We start from the raw sequence: 11,141 nt of genomic DNA on the forward strand, positions 1-11,141 counted from the left end.
GAGAGAAAGGATGTGTCACCACACCCAGCCTTATGACGATAGTGGACCCTCAGCAGAGCCCCTCCTAGAGTAAACGATGATAGGAAGGAGCTAATATGACCTGTACAAACATCAGATACATGCTGAGTGATGCCTGAGACAAAGAAAAAAATGGAAAGAAAAAAAAAACACAATAATGTAGTAGCTTTTCCCCAGTTGCACATGAAACTCATTCACTGTGTATTTGTCAAAAGTCTCAATTACACATACCTGTTAGTCACATGATTGTATGGATATACTTTCATGGCCTATTAGAAGAGTACTTGCAGGTCAGTTTTGTATCTTTGCCTTTTGGCTATGTGTGGAGTACAGCTTTTACTGGCCAACAGTGACTTCACACCAAACTGTAACTTTCACATAATGGTGATACCTTACTCATCTCAGCCACTCCATTTCATAAGCGTACACAAGTAGCTCTCCGTGGACTGATCTAATGGCCTCTCTATTTGCTTTTACTGTGTATAAACCCAAACACCTGACATGTAGCAGTGCTGTAAATACTTCTGCACTGGTGTTGATGCACACCCTTGTTTTTCCCCTTCTCTTAACTGGACAAACAGGCTTTGCAGTGGCGTAATGGCGGTTTCTGTGTCAGAGTGAATTCCCTGACAAGTATTAAGTCACTCATCTGTGGCTTAATACTTACATGCTAATATTTTTCAGTTGGTTTTCATTGTTTATGTTTACTCACGTCAGTTTTGTCTGGGTGCATTGTGAACAGAAACATTAATGCATAAATACGTACAGGGGAGGATGAAGAATGGCATTAAGAGAGGTAACCTTTCACCAGAGAAGCAGTAGAATTGGTTTATGGGATTGTTTAAACAGTGTGAAGTGATTTATCAGCAGTGGCAGCACTCTCAGGATACCATTATATTCATTCATTCATGTTTTTCAGCCTTTGCTCAGGTTGCTGTGGCATCATTTCCTTGCACACCGAGCTATTCTTAGGGCCAAGCAAAGCAGCACAGTCTGTGCCCCATTTTTCCTTCCAGTATCACTCCTAGGGATGATGAAGTTGCAAAGCTAGCAAATGAGAGAAGAGGAGAACAAGATGCATTAATCACCAGGGAAACAGTTGATTGAGGATGCCTTGAAAAGACAGACCCATTAGTCTGTGTGCCTGCGATGGTGCTAATCTGATTGTAAAACTGTTAGCCTAAAACACCATGCCCCACTGACCACCATCAGAGATGTTCATAACAGTAGTGGAGCATGTCTCGGACCATATAACACGCTCTCTGCCCGCGTTGCTGATGAGGGATTTTGGGAATGAGCATTTTAGTAACACAAGACTGAGAATTTAAAAAAAAAGATTTGTGTTTAACTGACAGCATGTGAAAATAATGACAGTAAACAGATCACTTGGATCAATGGGAGTAAGGTGAAAAATAGTAGGATAACAGACTATGAGAGGAGTTCATGTAGAGCAGTAAAAGTAGTTTGGATGAGGCGATGAACAATGAGGAAGCTCCCCTGTGATGGAGAGTAGTGAGCGAGCATGAATGAGGGCGCAATGTGTCTCAGCAGCCAGCCTACGGTGGCATAGTGGTCAGGAGGCCTGCTGCTTTAATGGTCCATAAATCTGTGTGGACTGGCTGGTCTGATGCCGCCCCAGTGAGACCCTCTCATGTGGAAAATGAATCAGACCATTTTTACGGAGCGCTAGTGTTGAAGCTCTCACCCTCCTCTACTGCCAGCGAGCCGATAAGAGCTGCTGCACACGCACGGGTACTCCATTACAGCAGGTCTGGAGCCCATAAAACTGTTTATTAGTGACAGCCCTTGTTTGTATGCTGCTCTTCATTCAATCTGTCCTCTTGCCTTTGTTGTTCCCTCTCTCTGTTTTCTTTTTTGTCATTACACCCAGCTTTGGTTTCTGGAGTGGGAACACAGATGTTGACACTTTGGTGCCCAGTCAGTAAAGAGCTGAAAACAGTAAAAGATAAATCATATGGAAGCAAAAACTCACTGTATTGTATTTCAATAGGTATACACTCACACACTCACACTCTCTCTCTCTCTCTCTCTCTCTCTCTCTCTCTCTCTCTCTCTCTCTCTCTCTCTCTCTCTCTCTCTCTTTCTCTCTCTCTCTCTCACACACACACACACTAAATACATTTTGCATATTGCTTAGAAACACTACTTCTCTTTTGCTGCTCACTCTCACACACATTTAGAACAATAGATGCTTTTTTAGTGATGACAAGAAAAAAAATCTCAATTTCTTTATTGCAAAAGGGCCACATACCCAAAATATTAAGACCCATATTTACCCAAATTATTTACTAGTATGTGAAAATTTAGTATGCTCCTTATGGTTCCACAGTATGTACCTTGGACAGGTGAGGAAATTATAGAGAGTGGTGACATAAAGTCTGTCCTCGTCCTTTTAGTGGATTCGGATGTTGGAACAATCCCCTGCAGTTGTTATGGGACCAAGACCAAAAGACTACCTGCACCCTGAGCTAATTAGTTTCAACCTCCTTTGAAATGCGAAGTGGAAGAGTCACCAAGAGAATTGTGACTTAGATTAAAGTGTGTTAACACACTCTCTCATACCGCATGCGCAGACATGCGCACAGAAATACACACAAGCGCATGCACACGCACGTGCACTGAAGCTCCACGGCATTTTAATTCTCCATGATAAGTATAGCCAGAGTAGTTACTGGTTAAACAGGTAGTATTTGCATTCTCCCCTGGATGAGAGGGCAACTGCAACTGTCTGCAAAGCTGCCAGTAGCCACCTGCTGTGTAAAGACATGTATTAAAAGACATCACAGCAGTCCAGATGTAAAGCTCTAAAAGGAAAAATAACACTTGTTTAAGAGGAGAGCAAAAAAACTAATTAACTAATAAATCAACTTAATTTTATCTTTAAGTATTCCATAAATACTTCACAGGTTTAATTAAATATTTGTAGTGAAAATAGTGTAAATGTTACTTGCTCACGCCCTCTAACTGTCAGTAGAGCAACCAGGCGTGGTCAACTTGTTTCAAATGCATCACTTTCTTTGTTCTTCAGGTTTGTTTTCCCTGGAGGTTCTCCCAGCTTTTGCCCGCAGTTATCCTCAATTGAAGAGTGTGTTTGCCTACAGAAGCCTTTGTTTGACAGTCCTTTCTGCTAACCGGGCCTTATGAATTGTGTCAGCAGTTGCTGATTGTGTGTTATCTGTCAGCTGATAAGTGTCTCCTTTAATGCAGAGGCAATAAAATGCTCAACATGTAGGACAGAGGAATGATCTTTTCAACAGTCAAACAAATATCCTGTAATTCCGTATTGATTCAGTCTATTTGTTCAGGTTAAACCAGACAAGCGCTTGTATAAACTGGCCCAAGTGTCAGTTAGCGCCAGTGGAGGATTAAGAATGCCAGCATGAACAGGACAGTAAATTAAAATAGGGCTGTTTAATGAGACAATACTATGTAACTAAAAGCTTAGTAGTCAGTTTTTACCATTTTACTGCTTATTTTTGACATCCGTACAAAGTAAATAATAATATACTTGAATTAGAGGAAACTCTGATCCCATAAACAATAGAGACATAACCAAAAGCACCATTTTCATTCATGTCAAATGGCCAAAGCAGGGGCGGAGCCAGTAATTCTTGACCCCAGCAAGATGTGACATATGGCTCATCCACCCTGATGTGCATATTGTGATTAGTGCAAAGTCACCTACCTACTATGTATTCATCCAACAGAACTTGATAAACATACACTATAAAGTGGGATGGGGAGTAAAATAATGTCTCACAAGGATAGATGAGGCTACGAACACAATTTGTAATATTAAGGTGATTGTAAGCCTGATGACGTATTCTCAAGAATGTGGAATGTCTGCAGGATGTGAAAAAGTCAGCAAACCTTATCTTTTAAAAGGCTGGAGTCTAGGAGTCTAGGTATCATGATTATATTAAGTCATATTTGTCTTTTCAACTGGAATCAGGAAAAATCAGTGCAGTGTGCTGATGGTAATGTTCCAAATCATTTGATGAACGTCTAACGCTGCTACTTTTCAAAACTGGTTAAGATTTGAAAGTCTTGCCCACTCCACATTTAGACATTTTTACTGGATCATTTTAAAAAGGAATCACAACAGAATGGTTGATAGTAGCAGCTGGTTCGACATTGCCACCCTTAGACCCATGCTGTTAGCAAGGATAATAATCACATTGTCTGTCAAGTCTTCAGTGTAAATAATTCCATCTCAAATAAGCAGATTACATTATTCTGTTTGAGTACAGGCTACCTCACTGATCACTAGTTTAAGCAGAGAGTCAATAAATTGTGAGTGATTGTACTGTTTACAATCAAAGTGCTTTCACAAACTTGATTGTAACAAGGAAAGGAGAGACTGCCTTCTGTATTTACTGTTTTCAGCAGACACACATCACTGAACTTTGGTCTTTTTTACTTCAGTGCCTCCAGACCTGCTCTTTCCTCTTTTTATTGACCGACATCCATGCTATCTCTTTGCACTTTTAAGCACACTAAAACTGCATGACTCCCTTATAAAGGCCTTCAAATGGCCCTGCTATACAATACACCACATGCAGGGGCAATTGAATTAACCCATTGATCCCTGGCTGTTCTATTGCCAAGCTAAATTTTGTTATTCACCCTTAATGACTGCTCCTTGCAGGCAAATGAACACTTTGTAGTCAATTAACTGTGAAGAAGGAGGAGGATAAAGGAAAAGACAACCCGCTCTGACATGGTACGTCCTACCTACAGTTTCAAATGCTGCATCAGCGATGTGAAGCCGTGACGTCTGTGAAAAACAGCCTACTGATGACTTCACTGTAAACAACGACACAACACCGAAAAGCTTTGTTCTTTGACACTCCCTTATCTTTTCACAGCATCTGGTTCACCCCGCCTTGCCTTGGTCACAAAAACACTTTATCTTGTAGGACAATAGTGGTCTTGTGCCCAGCAGTGTTGTCTGGCACTACCAGCTCCATAGTGGGCTCTGACACATATGAGGGATTGCGACTGCTCCTCCAGCAGTGTGAATATGTGTGGGGTGTTTTCTCATGTATGTGCAATACAATTATAAGCTGTCCGCTGCTTGGCGATATGAATTATACACATATAAACAACTTGTACATTATTTTTTATGTACAGTCACAAATGATCATACCCAGATGAAAAATACACACTCATAAATTCACAACCTGACGAGTACATCTATGAACTAACCATGAAACCATTACTCATTCTGGTGTAGGGGTACTCTTAAGAGTGACAAGTGTAGACCTCCCAGTGTTGTCCCAGCACTATGCATATAAAGTGAGAGTGACCCGATGCCTGAGGGGCAGTGTATACCCTGCTTGGGACTACAGGGAATCTGGCTGCAAGCGGGCACAGGGCTGTAGTGTGGAGAAAGTGGTGCAGTGCCTCTCTGTGCCTGGCTGAGCAGTGGGTAATGAAGCGTGGCAGAGGAGAGAGGAAAGGAGTGTGTCTGCAGGGTAGGCATGGCCCTCGTGTTCCTATGCAACCGGGGCGGATGGCTAGGTGATGCAGGACCGCCTCTATTCTGCTTACTTGTCATACTGCTGCCACGCTTTCTTTCGCTTGTTCTGGCTAGTTGTCACCCCCTCCTCCCTTCCTATTCTTTCTTTGCAACACTGTTATGCATCCTACCCCATTTCCCCAAGGACAACATGCAAAAGGTCCCAAACCTAATCATGCAACATGAATTATTATGGCAAATGTCCAAAAAAAATTGAACATGCATAACCAAATGTTTGCATGTGGTTCCAAATCAAATTAAAACTGCACTTAAGTATTTATGTCATGACATTTTTTATTTATTTAAATGAGACTCTTCTTGTTTTCTCAATTGATTTCTCCTCCTTCCTGTCTTTGAGACAGTTGGCTGCACTTGCCCTTTCAAACAAAGGTCTACTGAGAGCAGATGTGCTATTGTTTCAGAGATGCTGTCTTGACTGAAATACTTTCCACAGCAAGAAGTAGCGCCTCACCTCACCTCACCCTCCCCTATTTTGGCTTACTTTGCATTTGCACGTGGATGAATACCTTTAACAGATACAGCAATGATTCAAACAGGGGATGTCCAGATTTGCAAAAACAAGAGAGAGATTAAAAATAACACAGGTGTGGCTAAAAAACACACTCTATATACATCAGTCATTCTGGGACTGTGTGTGTGTGTGTGTGTTTTTGTGGCGGTAGGTGTATCATTGTATAACGTCCCTATACAAACATTGTCCAAAGCATCGCCATTAATCGTTAAGTAACTAAAAAGCCGCAATAGATAAGCAAGAGACAACCTGTGATTATCCTTAGTGAATGATTTCCATCTTAGAGAATGCATTACACTACTACAAAGACAAACTCTTAACATATTATCATCTATTGTGCAGCCACACATTTCCTGTGGGCAACAAGTGTGGATCTATTCTTAGCCGGTGGCCTGGGCTTCAGCACTTTCTGCTCCTGCTCCTCATAGGTTGGATGGGATGAGGTGTGATTCACTCCTGCCAGGTCTGACTGTGTCGTTGTAGCCTGTGTCCAGCTGTAGAGACGGTGGGGCCCATCGACCATCTGTCCCCGACCAGCAGATTCGAGGCTCGGTCCCCAGAGCAGGGAGCGAGGGGGCGGGAGCGAGATGAGGTCGGATGGGGGGAATCAGCTTTGTATTGCCATAAAGCTGTCTTTCCTCTCTCCTAGCAACGGCCTCCCATTTCCTTGGTTTTTGGGCGGCATGGTCCTGTTGGTCGGTGTGCACGGCCCCCTCACTCACTCTCTCTCTGTCCTATTTATGGTAATGAGCCATCTGCCCTCTCTGTAACAGCCGCCCGAATAGAGGAGAGGCTGGAAAGGAGGGAGGGGGGCAGAGGATGGGGGGGGGGCTCTCTGACAGACAGGAGTCTGAGACAAAGACGCTTATCCTGTTGTGTCTGCCTCTGCTACAGTGGATGCCTTCAGATATAGATAGGACTGAGTGATGACAGGGACAATCCTCAAACATGTCCAGTGTTTTCACAAGAGTACATAATGTAAAGGAAGGAGGTAAAAGTAAGTACTTGTATTTCTCTCTCTGTGTGTGTGTGTGTCTGACAGAGAGAAAGAGAGAGACAGACAGACAGTGCTACCACCTGCAGGTCAGTACATTATGTTGTTCAACACAAAGAGCATTTGTAATATCAGTGCTAGAATGACCCCTCCCCAATAACACACACACACACACACACACACACACACACACACACACACACACACACACATGCAGAATATTGACTGCTGAGATGAATAACACACAACCCCAGCATTATCCGGTGCTGCTATATGGATGTTCCTCTGTGACTTGGTGACACGATAGAGTGGTGGGCACACCAGCCAATACAAAGCCACACAGCATTCAATAGACCTCTGTTGCCACTGGATACTAGATTGGTTACCAAGCCAACACATGTGCCTCACTGTCATATCTCCAACAGATTAGTATAGAAAACAACAGATATCTTGACAGTTAAGCGCTCCATGTCTCAAGCTTAGGTAAAGTAGTATGTTTCAGTATATATTTGCAAGTGGACTGGTGATCTGGTAAGGGAAACATTCTGAAGTAAAAAAAAAGGAGATTATGTAAGACGGGGTGAAAAATGTTCCTTCTGGCCATGGCAACACTGAGTCCAATCATTTTATCATCAGAGGACAACAGCTAGTGCATCACACACACAAAGGCAATTTGTTTGCAAGTTACAACACAGCTGACTAAAGTCCAGTTAAGAATGTGATAAGTTGAAGTGTTGAAGTAAATCTTAGACTACTCCCCCATATTTATCCATATTATACAACAGAAAAGCTAAACAACTCAACACCATATTCTCAGCTGACTTTTGATTCCTCCCTTCATGAGGTCAATCACCATTAACCTTATCAGACAGACACTCAGACTCACAGATGGGTCAATGACCAGAGAGCAACGGCTCATAGATGATCCTGCTGGTAGGCCTGGAGTTGATTGCAGTCATCAGTGCATAAATAACATAAACATAGTCAAAGCAAACAGATGCAGGAAAGAAAACATGTATACAAAAAGAATATTTAATCAGTTGTGATCACACTGCCACTTTAAGGCAGTTTCAGGATAATTTTTGCAGCTCAGTGTTGTGACACATTTACTGTAGGGAGTTAATTAGTCAGGGGAACAAAATTCATTTGGACTAGCCAAAAAATTTGAATTCATTACCATGTTTTCACAACAGACACATATTGATATCCCACAAACAAATATTTACAAAATCCCAATGTTGAGCTGAAAAGACAGGCATTCATAGAGGGGATCATCCCTCTGTTCATTTGCCAATTTGACACTATCATTATGACAAACAATGTTTGTCGTCATGGCAGCATCATGGGGACAAGGGGTCTGCAAAGAAATTAGAGTTTGCCATGAGTGCCAAAAGGGAGAGCTTGAGATTTTTGTGAAAGAAAAACAGGTATTTTACTATAACTGAGAATAAATCTGAGTGAGGTGAGGTATCATTCAGACAATAGAGTCAGACAGACATCTAGGGAGCACAGAGGTAAAGTATCATGTGATCATGCTCATCCTCACTCACAGCATGTGGTGAATACTCAGAGAAGAGGAGACATCTAGTGGACAACCTGGCTACTGTGCAACTAACATGATCAAAATGGCAATTATCTCTTTATTGAATAAATTGAAGATGCAGTGGATAAACCCAAACTCATCATCAACAATAAAAACAATGACATTATCTGCCACATTTTGTAAAATGCTGCATTTTTTTGTTTTTTCTATGCCTGTCTCTCCAGTTAATCTAATGATATTCTATTATTTTATCTACAAAGAACAGACACAATTTCACACAGTCACACTTATTCAGCAGGAACTTCACACTATTGTTAGTTACTGTGCCCTCTTATGGCAGTTATGGAATGGAAAATTAAGAATAATTCATCTCTCAACTTAAAAAAAACTCCACCTAGGGCCAACTTTGCTGTAGCAACAATCAATTGCTTCCCCCATACAGTCAAAACTCAAAATCCACAAAATTTTACATTTAGTAAAACTGATCTGTCAAAGATTTTTTTAAACTCTAAATTTAATAATATAAATATTCCTACACACACAAGAATACAGCATTGGCTACGAAATGCTTCCTGTTTAAAAAAACAGTGTAGGTTGACAGGTTTCAAATATCCTCACCCCTGGGGGGGAAAGCAGTGGCCATATTGTGTCGGTTATAATGGTAAACAGGTAACGCAGAACTCTTGTAATCCTTTAGATCTATGCAGTCAAACATTTTCTCTTCACCTCTTCACTGACTAAGATTTAATGACTGATTTTTGTTTGGTTTCTTTTAGCTTAAGCAGAAATTGCTCAAACAACAGCTTTAAAAATTTTAAAAAGTGTATTTTCTTCTTTTTTTGTCTTTCTTCTTTCCTATTTTTCTTGAAAAAGAGGATACTGTTGCAAGAGACTATTTCCATAATATATTGCACCCAGTAAATGTAGATCCTAGTTATCATATACATCTTTTTTTTTCATCCTTAACATTTCAGTAATGAAGTTCATGTTTGCATTAATTAACTAATTCAAGCCAATCAAGTTTCTCAAACTATCTGTGTGATGAGCACAGAAATGATCAAGCTCATTTGGTCAGGTTTAATAGCACCACCATCAGGCCAAAGCATCAGATGTTGGTCTGGCTACAGTTTCAAATGGCAATCTGTCCGGCACAATTTCACCCACTTATGCAAGACTTTTGCCAGATCTCTGAGGGACAGATCTATTCAGATATGATGAACAAATGTTATACTCATAAATATCATGGGCCTAAGATTTCATTAATGGTTGCTTGTGACTAACTAACTTGTATTGTTTTTCATATTTTAAAATAATTTGTTGAATCAGATAAACTTGTTAAATGAAAATGCACTTCTTATACTGACTTGCAAGGACGGCAAGGTTAATTTCTCAAAAAAAAAACCCTAAAAAAAACACAACCAAAGACTATGTAGAAATGTTTTTTGATATTCCTGGAACAAATCATTTTTGATGCATATGAAGAATAACTGATAAACCTGAATTTAAATCTAAAAAAGACACATTTGTAAGCATCAAAGAGTCGGTATGAATGAAATGTAAGTGTTAATTGTTCGTGGTTATATAAGTTTGAAACTAGTTGATAACAGCTCTAAGAGTTGTACATACTTATATGGGGCTAGTCTTTAAAGTGCAGTCAATTATATTGTGCACAGTATTCCAATATCACACAATATTGTGATTCTGTTTGCTGGGTGTAGTGAGGTTTGAATGTATGGTTAAGACATGTAGGCATGAAGCAATACAAAAATGAGAGCATACCTGCTCTTTGGGTAAATCATGTCCTCTGTTTGACAAAAAAAAGTATCCATCTGATCACTTATCCAGGTCAGGTTCACAGTGATAGACTAAGCAGAGCAGCAGAAATCCTTTTCTCCAGCAACTGGTTCAGATCCTCCTGGATGATCTCAAGGCAGCTTCCAACCTGTCTTACAGATAAATCCTCAGTCTTTATATATTTTAGAAGATTATGCAACACACATCATTAAGTTAGGTCATGATGGGGCTGCACATCCATTGTTAACTAGGAAGACCCCTGCAGATACACCATCTTCTCCCCTCTGCTACAGAACACGGTACACCAAAACCAGCAGCCACAGGAACAGTTTCTCCATCCATCCTCATTATCACACTTATAAACAGTTAACTCAGTTTCTGCGCAATAACTCTGAAATACTGTCATATCCACTGTACCTACAAATGATACACTTATATTCCCCACTGTGGGATCAATACATGTATCTTTATCTTTAAAATACAAATGTGCAATACAAAAAGAAGTTCAAGATCATTGCTCTTTTGACTGTAAATAGGCCAGCTTGTTATCACAGCATGTTTAAACTTGTACAAACTATAGTGTAGGCCTATGTGTTAGTGTATCTGTGTGTGTATGTGTTAGTGTGTTTGTTGGTGTTATAGGCTACTTTAGGGGACACATTTCAGACTTAGGATCAGTGGGGACAAAAGCTGTGTCCCCAATTGGGAAAACTAAAGG

Source organism: Scomber japonicus, chromosome 14 (assembly GCF_027409825.1).
Source record: "Scomber japonicus isolate fScoJap1 chromosome 14, fScoJap1.pri, whole genome shotgun sequence".
Lineage (NCBI taxonomy): Eukaryota > Metazoa > Chordata > Actinopteri > Scombriformes > Scombridae > Scomber > Scomber japonicus.